Source organism: Coregonus clupeaformis, unplaced genomic scaffold, assembly GCF_020615455.1.
Source record: "Coregonus clupeaformis isolate EN_2021a unplaced genomic scaffold, ASM2061545v1 scaf1914, whole genome shotgun sequence".
Lineage (NCBI taxonomy): Eukaryota > Metazoa > Chordata > Actinopteri > Salmoniformes > Salmonidae > Coregonus > Coregonus clupeaformis.
In genome coordinates, this window is record NW_025535368.1 from 27732 (window position 1) to 39264 (window position 11533).

The 11533-nt window shown below is 42.2% G+C and overlaps 1 pseudogene; it reads right to left on the reverse strand.

The window, feature by feature from the left end:
* The window catches only part of LOC121560117, a 30763-nt pseudogene extending 19494 nt beyond the window's left edge, over window positions 1-11269 (reverse strand).
* Window positions 11270-11533: the final 264 nt, after the last annotated feature.

Genomic DNA, 11533 nt, shown 5'->3' on the forward strand with positions numbered 1-11533 from the left:
CGGACTTTCAGCTCCCTCCAAAGATTTTCTATTGGGTTCAGGTCTGGAGACTGGCTAGGCCACTCCAGGACCTTGAGATGCTTCTTACGGAGCCACTCCTTAGTTGCCCTGGCTGTGTGTTTCGGGTCGTTGTCATGCTGGAAGACCCACCGTCATCTTGAACTTCTCACCAAGCTGTTTGCCTATTGTCCTGTAGCCCAACCCAGCCTTGTGCAGGTCTACAATTTTATCCCTGATGTCCTTACACAGCTCTCTGGTCTTGGCCATTGTGGAGAGGTTGGAATCTGTTTGATTGAGTGTGTGGACAGGTGTCTTTTATACAGGTAACGAGTTCAAACAGGTGCAGTTAATACAGGTAATGAGTGGAGAACAGGAGGGCTTCTTAAAGAAAAACTAACAGGTCTGTGAGAGCCGGAATTCTTACTGGTTGGTAGGTGATCAAATACTTATGTCATGCAATAAATTGCAAATTAATTACTTAAAAATCATACAATGTGATTTTCTGGATTTTTGTTTTAGATTCCGTCTCTCACAGTTGAAGTGTACCTATGATAAAAAATTACAGACCTCTACATGCTTTGTAAGTAGGAAAACCTGCAAAATCGGCAGTGTATCAAATACTTGTTCTCCCCACTGTACATATATATACACATACATACATACATACATATATACATATATATACACATACACACACTACCGGTCAAAACTTTTAGAACACCTACTCATTCCAGGGTTTTCTTTATTTTCTACATTGTAGAATAATAGTGAAGACATCAAAACTTTGAAATAACACATATGGAATCATGTAGTAACCAAAAGTGTTAAACAAATCAAAATATATATTTTATATTTAAGATTCTTCAAATAGCCACCCTTTGCCTTGATGACAGCTTTGCACACTCTTGGCATTCTCTCAACAAGCTTCATGAGGTAGTCACCTGGAATGCATTTCCAATTAACAGGTATGCCTTGTTAAAAGTTAATTTGTGGAATTTATTTCCTTCTTAATGCGTTTGAGACAATCAGTTGTGTTGTGACAAGGTAGGGGGTATATACAGAAGATAGCCCTATTTGGTAAAAGACCAAGTCCATATTATGGCAAGAACAGCTCAAATAAGCAAAGAGAAATGACAGTCCATCATTACTTTAAGACATGAAGGTCAGTCAATACAGAACATTTCAAGAATGTTTCTTCAAGTGCAGTCGCAAAAACCGTCAAGCGCTATGATGAAACTGGCTCTCATGAGGACCACCACAGGAATGGAAGACCCAGAGTTACCTCTGCTGCAGAGGATAATTTCATTAGAGTTACCAGCCTCAGAAATTGCAGCCCAAATAAATGCTTCACAGAGTTCAAGTAACAGACACATCTCAACATCAACTGTTCAGAGGAGACTGTGTGAATCAGGCCTTCATGGTCGAATTGCTGCAAAGAAACCACTACTAAAGGACACCAATAAGAAGAAGAGACTTGCTTGGGCCAAGAAACACGAGCAATGGACATTAGACCGGTGGAAATGTGTCCTTTGGTCTTGAGTCCAAATTGGTGATTTTTGGTTCCAACCGCCGTGTCCTTGTGAGACGCGGTGTGGGTGAACGGATGATCTCCGCATGTGTATTTCCCACCGTAAAGCATGGAGGAAGAGGTGTTATGGTGTGGGGAGCTTTGCTGGTGACACTGTCTGTGATTATTTAGAATTCAAGGGACACTTAACCAGCATGGCTACCACAGCATTCTGCAGCAATACGCCATCCCATCTGGTTTGGGCTTAGTGGAACTATCATTTGTTTTTCAACAGGACAATGACCCAACACACCTCCAGGCTGTGTAAGGCCTATTTTACCAAGAAGGAGAGTGATGGAGCGTTGCATCAGGTGACCTGGCCTCCACAATCCCCCGACCTCAACCCAATTGAGATGGTTTGGGATGAGTCGGACCGCAGAGTGAAGGAAAAGCAGCCAACAAGTGCTCAGCATATGTGGGAACTCCTTCAAGAAAGTTGGAAAAGCATTCCAGGTGAAGCTGGTTGAGAGACTGCCAAGAGTGTGCAAAGCTGTCATCAAGGCAAAGGGTGGCTATTTGAAGAATCTTAAATATAAAATATATTTTGATTTGTTTAACACTTTTTTGGTTACTTCATGATTCCATATGTGTTATTTAATAGTTTTGATGTCTTCATTATTATTCTACAATGTAAAAAAATAGTAAAAATAAAGAAAAACCCTTGAATGAGTAGGTGTTCTAAAACCTTTGACAGGTAGTGTGTATATATATATTTATAGTGCGTATATGCATGTGTAAATGTCTCTTTATGTGTGTGTGTGTGTGTGTGTGTGTGTGTGTGTGTGTGTGTGTGTGTGTGTGGTGTGTGTGTGTGTGTGCAGTGTGTGTGTGTATACCTCTGTGCGTACCTGGTTGCCGTTGTATGTCCATGACCCAAAGGTGAGGTTACACCACTGCCAGTCGAAGGGAAAGTAGGAGACGTCCACAACACAGGAGCTCTTAGTGATGGCAGGCATGTCCCAGGTTATCTCTCCATTATAACGTAACACCACGTTGGTCTCCGCTGGACCAGATGCCTCCTCATCAGCCCTACACACAGAGACACACAGAGACACACACAGAGACACAGAGAGACACGCACAGAGACACAGAGAGACACGCACAGAGACACAGAGAGACACACACAGAGACACGCAGAGACACGCACAGAGACACAGAGAGACACACAGAGAGACACAGAGAGACACACACAGAGACACGCAGAGACACGCACAGAGACACAGAGAGACACGCACAGAGACATATAGAGACACACACGGAGACACAGAGAGACACACAGAGACACAGAGACACACACAGAGACACAGAGAGACACACACAGAGACACAGAGAGACACACACAGAGACACAGAGACACACACAGAGACACAGAGAGACACACACAGAGACACACAGAGACACACAGAGACACACACAGAGACACAGAGAGACACACACAGAGACACACAGAGACACGCAGAGAGACACACAGAGACACGCAGAGAGACACACAGAAACACAGAGACACAGAGAGACAGAGACACAGAGACACACAGAGACACAGAGAGACACAGAAACACAGAGAGACATGCACAGAGACACACGCACACACATACACACACCCAGTATAAATACACACACACACACACACACGGAGACACATAGAGAGGTACATAGAGAGACAGAGAGACACATAGAGAGGTACATAGAGAGACATAGAGAGAGGTACATAGAGAGACATAGAGAGACATAGAGAGACATAGAGAGACACAGAGAGAGGTACATAGAGAGACATAGAGACACATAGAGAGGTACATAGAGAGACATAGAGAGACATAGAGAGACACAGAGAGAGGTACATAGAGAGACATAGAGAGACATAGAGAGACACATAGAGAGGTACATAGAGACACATAGAGAGACATAGTCACACATAGAGAGGTACATAGAGACACATAGAGACACATAGAGAGGTACATAGAGAGACATAGAGACACATAGAGAGGTACATAGAGACACATAGAGCGGTACATAGAGACACATAGAGAGGTACATAGAGAGACAGAGACACAAAGAGAGACATAGAGAGGTACATAGAGAGACATAGAGAGTTACATAGAGACACATAGAGACACATAGAGAGGTACATAGAGAGACATAGAGAGACATAGAGAGACATAGAGACACATAGAGACACATAGAGAGGTACATAGAGACACATAGAGAGGTACATAGAGACACATAGAGAGGTACATAGAGACACATAGAGAGGTACATAGAGACACATAGAGAGGTACATAGAGACACATAGAGGTACATAGAGACACATAGAGAGGTACATAGAGACACATAGAGACACATAGAGAGACATAGAGAGACACAGAGAGACATAGAGAGGTACATAGAGAGACAGAGAGAGGTACATAGAGAGACATAGAGAGGTACATAGAGAGACATAGAGAGACAGAGAGAGGTACATAGAGAGACATAGAGAGACATAGAGAGACAGAGAGACATAGAGAGGTACATAGAGAGACATAGAGAGACATAGAGAGACATAGAGAGACAGAGAGACATAGAGAGACATAGAGAGGTACATAGAGAGACATAGAGAGACATAGAGAGACATAGAGAGGTACAGTACCAGTCAAAGGTTTGGACACACCTACTCATTCAAGGATATTTCTTTATTTTTACTATTTTCTACATTGTAGAATAATAGTGAAGACATCAAAACTATGAAATATAACAGTGTTAAACAATATAAAAGTGTTAAACAATATATTTTATATTTGAGATTCTTCAAATAGACACCCTTTGCCCTGATGACAGCTTTGAGAGAGAGAGAGAGAGAGAGAACGAAAGCGAGAGACAGAGAGACAGAGAGAGAGAGAGAGAGCGAGAGAGAGAGAGAGAGAGAGAGAGAGAGAGAGAGAGAGAGAGAGACAGACCGAGAGAGAGAGACAGAGAGAGAGAGACAGACAGAGAGAGAGAGAGAGACAGAGAGAGAGAGAGAGAGACAGACAGAGAGAGAGAGAGAGACATAGAGAGAGAGAGACAGACAGAGAGAGAGAGAGAGAGAGACAGAGAGAGAGAGAGACAGAGAGAGAGAGAGAGAGAGAGAGAGAGAGAGACAGAGAGAGAGACAGAGAGAGACAGAGAGACAGACAGAGAGAGACAAAGAGAGACAGAGAGAGAGACAGAGACAGAGAGAGAGACAGAGAGACAGAGACAGATCCAGACTGACTTGTTATAAAGCACTATGTCAGGTCTCCAGACCAGGTTACTGGGGATACGGATAACCTCCAGACCATCATATTCCTCTTTATCCCACTTCAGGTACGCATCAAACCACGTCTGACGGATCCACAAGTAGGTAGTCAACACCTGGTTCCTCTCATCCTACACACACACACACACACACACACACACACACACACACACACACACACACACACACACACACACACACACACACACGTAAGATAAGGACAGGTGAAACTTGTCATCCTGGTTATATAACTAACAATGTTATATCTATATTACAATCCACTGCTGCCACTTGCTGCTCTCTAGAGACGTTAAAAAGACACTGCACCAGGAACAGGGTTGGAGAACCCTGCAGTACAACAGGAATAGGGTTGGAGAGCCCTGCAGTACACCAGGAACAGGGTTGGAGAACCCTGCAGTACACCAGGAACAGGGTTGGAGAACCTTGCAGTACACCAGGAACAGGGGTTGGAGAACCCTGCAGTACACCAGGAACAGGGTTGGAGAGCCCTGCAGTACACCAGGAACAGGGTTGGAGAACCCTGCAGTACACCAGGAACAGGGTTGGAGAACCTTGCAGTACACCAGGAACAGGGTTGGAGAACCCTGCAGTACACCAGGAACAGGGTTGGAGAGCCCTGCAGTACACCAGGAACAGGGTTGGAGAACCCTGCAGTACACCAGGAACAGGGTTGGAGAACCCTGCAGTACAACAGGAACAGGGTTGGAGAACCCTGCAGTACACCAGGAACAGGGGTTGGAGAACCTTGCAGTACACCAGGAACAGGGTTGGAGAACCCTGCAGTACACCAGGAACAGGGTTGGAGAACCCTGCAGTACACCAGGAACAGGGTTGGATAGCCCTGTAGTACACCAGGAACAGGGTTGGAGAACCCTGTAGTACACCAGGAACAGGGTTGGAGAACCCTGCAGTACACCAGGAACAGGGTTGGATAACTTTGTAGTACAACAGGAACAGGGTTGGAGAACCCTGTAGTACACCAGGAACAGGGTTGGAGAACCCTGCAGTACACCAGGAACAGGGTTGGAGAACCCTGCAGTACACCAGGAACAGGGTTGGAGAACCCTGCAGTACAACAGGAACAGGGTTGGAGAACCCTGCAGTACACCAGGAACAGGGTTGGAGAACCTTGCAGTACACCAGGAACAGGGTTGGAGAACCTTGCAGTACACCAGGAACAGGGTTGGAGAACCCTGCAGTACACCAGGAACAGGGTTGGAGAGCCCTGCAGTACAACAGGAACAGGGGTTGGAGAACCTTGCAGTACACCAGGAACAGGGTTGGAGAACCCTGCAGTACACCAGGAACAGGGTTGGAGAACCTAGCAGTACACCAGGAACAGGGTTGGAGAACCCTGCAGTAAACACACAACAGGCTGGTGGTGTTCTACTCTAGTGAGTCCTCACCATGTCTTTGATCTGAGACAGGGTGATCTGTAGTGTGACGTTCAGGGTCTTGTCTGTGTCCTCTACTGGTCTCAGAGCACTAGAGTAACTCTCCATCAGGTCATTAAGCAGCTTCTGGGCATAACGACCCTGGGCACTGGTACACACTGGAGGGGGGGGAGGGGGGAGAGGGGGAGGGGGGGAGGGGGGAGAGGGGGAGGGGGGAGGGGGGAGGAGAGGAGAGGAGGGGGGAGAGGGGGAGAGGGGGAGGGGGAGAGGGAGAGGGGGAGAGGGGGAGAGGGGGGAGAGGAGAGGGGAGGGGGAGAGGGAAGGGGGAGAGGGGGAGGGGGAGGGGGAGAGGGGGAGAGGGGAGGGGGGAGAGGGGAGAAGAGGGGGGAGAATTATTGATCCATAATCCTAATTAACAACATGATAGAGGTCCTCTCACCATTGATCCATAATACTAATTAACAACATGATAGAGGTCCTCTCACCATTGATCCATAATACTAATTAACAACATGATAGAGGTCCTCTCACCATTGATCTATAATACTAATTAACAACATGATAGAGGTCCTCTCACCATTGATCCATAATACTAATTAACAACATGATAGAGGTCCTCTCACCATTGATCCATAATACTAATTAACAACATGATAGAGGTCCTCTCACCATTGATCCATAATACTAATTAACAACATGAGAGGTCCTCTCACCATTGATCCATAATACTAATTAACAACATGACAGAGGTCCTCCCACCATTGATCCATAATCCTAATTAACAACATGATAGAGGTCCTCTCACCATTGATCCATAATACTAATTACCAACATGATAGAGGTCCTCTCACCATTGATCCATAATCCTAATTAACAACATGATAGAGGTCCTCTCACCATTGATCCATAATCCTAATTAACAACATGATAGAGGTCCTCTCACCATTGATCCATAATACTAATTAACAACATGACAGAGGTCCTCTCACCATTGATCCATAATCCTAATTAACAACATGATAGAGGTCCTCTCACCATTGATCCATAATACTAATTAACAACATGATAGAGGTCCTCTCACCATTGATCCATAATACTAATTAACAACATGATAGAGGTCCTCTCACCATTGATCCATAATACTAATTAACAACATGATAGAGGTCCTCTCACCATTGATCCATAATCCTAATTAACAACATGATAGAGGTCCTCTCACCATTGATCCATAATCCTAATTAACAACATGATAGAGATCCTCCCACCATTGATCCATAATCCTAATTAACAACATGATAGAGGTCCTCTCACCATTGATCCATAATACTAATTAACAACATGATAGAGGTCCTCTCACCATTGATCCATAATCCTAATTAACAACATGATAGAGGTCCTCTCACCATTGATCCATAATCCTAATTAACAACATGATAGAGGTCCTCTCACCATTGATCCATAATCCTAATTAACAACATGATAGAGGTCCTCTCACCATTGATCCATAATACTAATTAACAACATGATAGAGGTCCTCTCACCATTGATCCATAATCCTAATTAACAACATGATAGAGGTCCTCTCACCATTGATCCATAATCCTAATTAACAACATGATAGAGGTCCTCTCACCATTGATCCATAATCCGAATTAACAACATGATAGAGGTCCTCTCACCATTGATCCATAATCCTAATTAACAACATGATAGAGGTCCTCTCACCATTGATCCATAATCCTAATTAACAACATGATAGAGGTCCTCTCACCATTGATCCATAATCCTAATTAACAACATGATAGAGGTCCTCTCACCATTGATCCATAATCCTAATTAACAACATGATAGAGATCCTCCCACCATTGATCCATAATCCTAATTAACAACATGATAGAGGTCCTCTCACCATTGATCCATAATCCTAATTAACAACATGATAGAGGTCCTCTCACCATTGATCCATAATCCTAATTAACAACATGATAGAGGTCCTCTCACCATTGATCCATAATCCTAATTAACAACATGATAGAGGTCCTCTCACCATTGATCCATAATCCTAATTAACAACATGATAGAGGTCCTCTCACCATTGATCCATAATACTAATTAACAACATGATAGAGGTCCTCTCACCATTGATCCATAATCCTAATTAACAACATGATAGAGGTCCTCTCACCATTGATCCATAATCCGAATTAACAACATGATAGAGGTCCTCTCACCATTGATCCATAATCCTAATTAACAACATGATAGAGGTCCTCTCACCATTGATCCATAATCCTAATTAACAACATGATAGAGGTCCTCTCACCATTGATCCATAATCCTAATTAACAACATGATAGAGGTCCTCTCACCATTGATCCATAATACTAATTAACAACATGATAGAGGTCCTCTCACCATTGATCCATAATACTAATTAACAACATGATAGAGGTCCTCTCACCATTGATCCATAATCCTAATTAACAACATGATAGAGGTCCTCTCAACATTGATCCATAATCCTAATTAACAACATGATAGAGGTCCTCTCAACATTGATCCATAATCCTAATTAACAACATGATAGAGGTCCTCTCACCATTGATCCATAATACTAATTAACAACAAGATAGAGGTCCTCTCACCATTGATCCATAATACTAATTAACAACAAGATAGAGGTCCTCTCAACATTGATCCATAATACTAATTAACAACATGATAGAGGTCCTCTCAACATTGATCCATAATCCTAATTAACAACATGATAGAGGTCCTCTCACCATTGATCCATAATCCTAATTAACAACATGATAGAGGTCCTCTCACCATTGATCCATAATCCTAATTAACAACATGATAGAGGTCCTCTCACCATTGATCCATAATACTAATTAACAACATGATAGAGGTCCTCTCACCATTGATCCATAATACTAATTAACAACATGATAGAGGTCCTCTCAACATTGATCCATAATCCTAATTAACAACATGATAGAGGTCCTCTCACCATTGATCCATAATCCTAATTAACAACATGATAGAGATCCTCTCACCATTGATCCATAATACTAATTAACAACATGATAGAGGTCCTCTCACCATTGATCCATAATACTAATTAACAACATGATAGAGGTCCTCTCACCATTGATCCATAATACTAATTAACAACATGATAGAGGTCCTCTCACCATTGATCCATAATACTAATTAACAACATGATAGAGGTCCTCTCAACATTGATCCATAATCCTAATTAACAACATGATAGAGGTCCTCTCACCATTGATCCATAATCCTAATTAACAACATGATAGAGGTCCTCTCACCATTGATCCATAATCCTAATTAACAACATGATAGAGGTCCTCTCACCATTGATCCATAATCCTAATTAACAACATGATAGAGGTCCTCTCACCATTGATCCATAATACTAATTAACAACATGATAGAGGTCCTCTCACCATTGATCCATAATCCTAATTAACAACATGATAGAGGTCCTCTCACCATTGATCCATAATCCTAATTAACAACATGATAGAGGTCCTCTCACCATTGATCCATAATACTAATTAACAACATGATAGAGGTCCTCCCACCATTGATCCATAATACTAATTAACAACATGATAGAGGTCCTCTCACCATTGATCCATAATACTAATTAACAACATGATGAGAGGTCCTCTCACCATTGAGCCATAATACTAATTAACAACATGATAGAGGTCCTCTCACCATTGATCCATAATACTAATTAACAACATGATAGAGGTCCTCTCACCATTGATCCATAATACTAATTAACAACATGATAGAGGTCCTCTCACCATTGATCCATAATACTAATTAACAACATGATAGAGGTTCTCTCACCATTGATCTATAATACTAATTAACAACATGATAGAGGTCCTCTCACCATTGATCCATAATACTAATTAACAACATGATAGAGGTCCTCTCACCATTGATCCATAATCCTAATTAACAACATGATAGAGGTCCTCTCACCATTGATCCATAATCCGAATTAACAACATGAGAGGTCCTCTCACCATTGATCCATAATACTAATTAACAACATGATAGAGGTCCTCTCACCATTGATCCATAATACTAATTAACAACATGATAGAGGTCCTCTCACCCATTGATCCATAATCCTAATTAACAACATGATAGAGGTCATCTCACCATTGATCCATAATACTAATTAACAACATGATAGAGGTCCTCTCACCATTGATCCATAATACTAATTAACAACATGATAGAGGTCCTCTCACCATTGATCCATAATCCTAATTAACAACATGATAGAGGTCCTCTCACCATTGATCCATAATCCTAATTAACAACATGATAGAGGTCCTCTCACCATTGATCCATAATACTAATTCACAACATGATAGAGGTCCTCTCACCATTGATCTATAATACTAATTAACAACATGATAGAGGTCCTCTCACCATTGATCTATAATACTAATTAACAACATGATAGAGGTCCTCTCACCATTGATCCATAATCCTAATTAACAACATGATAGAGGTCCTCTCACCATTGATCCATAATACTAATTAACAACATGATAGAGGTCCTCTCACCATTGATCCATAATCCTAATTAACAACATGATAGAGGTCCTCTCACCATTGATCCATAATACTAATTAACAACATGATAGAGGTCCTCTCACCATTGATCCATAATACTAATTAACAACATGATAGAGGTCCTCTCACCATTGATCCATAATACTAATTAACAACATGATAGAGGTCCTCTCACCATTGATCCATAATCCTAATTAACAACATGATAGAGGTCCTCTCACCATTGATCCATAATCCTAATTAACAACATGATAGAGGTCCTCTCACCATTGATCCATAATACTAATTAACAACATGATAGAGGTCCTCTCACCATTGATCCATAATCCTAATTAACAACATGATAGAGGTCCTCTCACCATTGATCCAGCAGCTGGCCCACGCCAGTAGAGCCACCGTCTTCATGTTGCCCTGCTGCCTCCAACCAACAGATCAATTATTCAACTAACAAATAACAGAGACAGCCTAGTTAGAATCCTCTTCCACTGAGTCCCATTGCGATCCACAGCCCAACCACAGACTGCACAGAACACTCTGCACAGAACACTCTAGATAGAACACTCTGGATAGAACACTCTAGAACTTAGATATTGCGTTCTAGAGTCTTGACGCTCCGCTGGTCGTTATTTTTGTGTTCCATTGTGTCACTGTCCCCCATGTGAGCTCTGG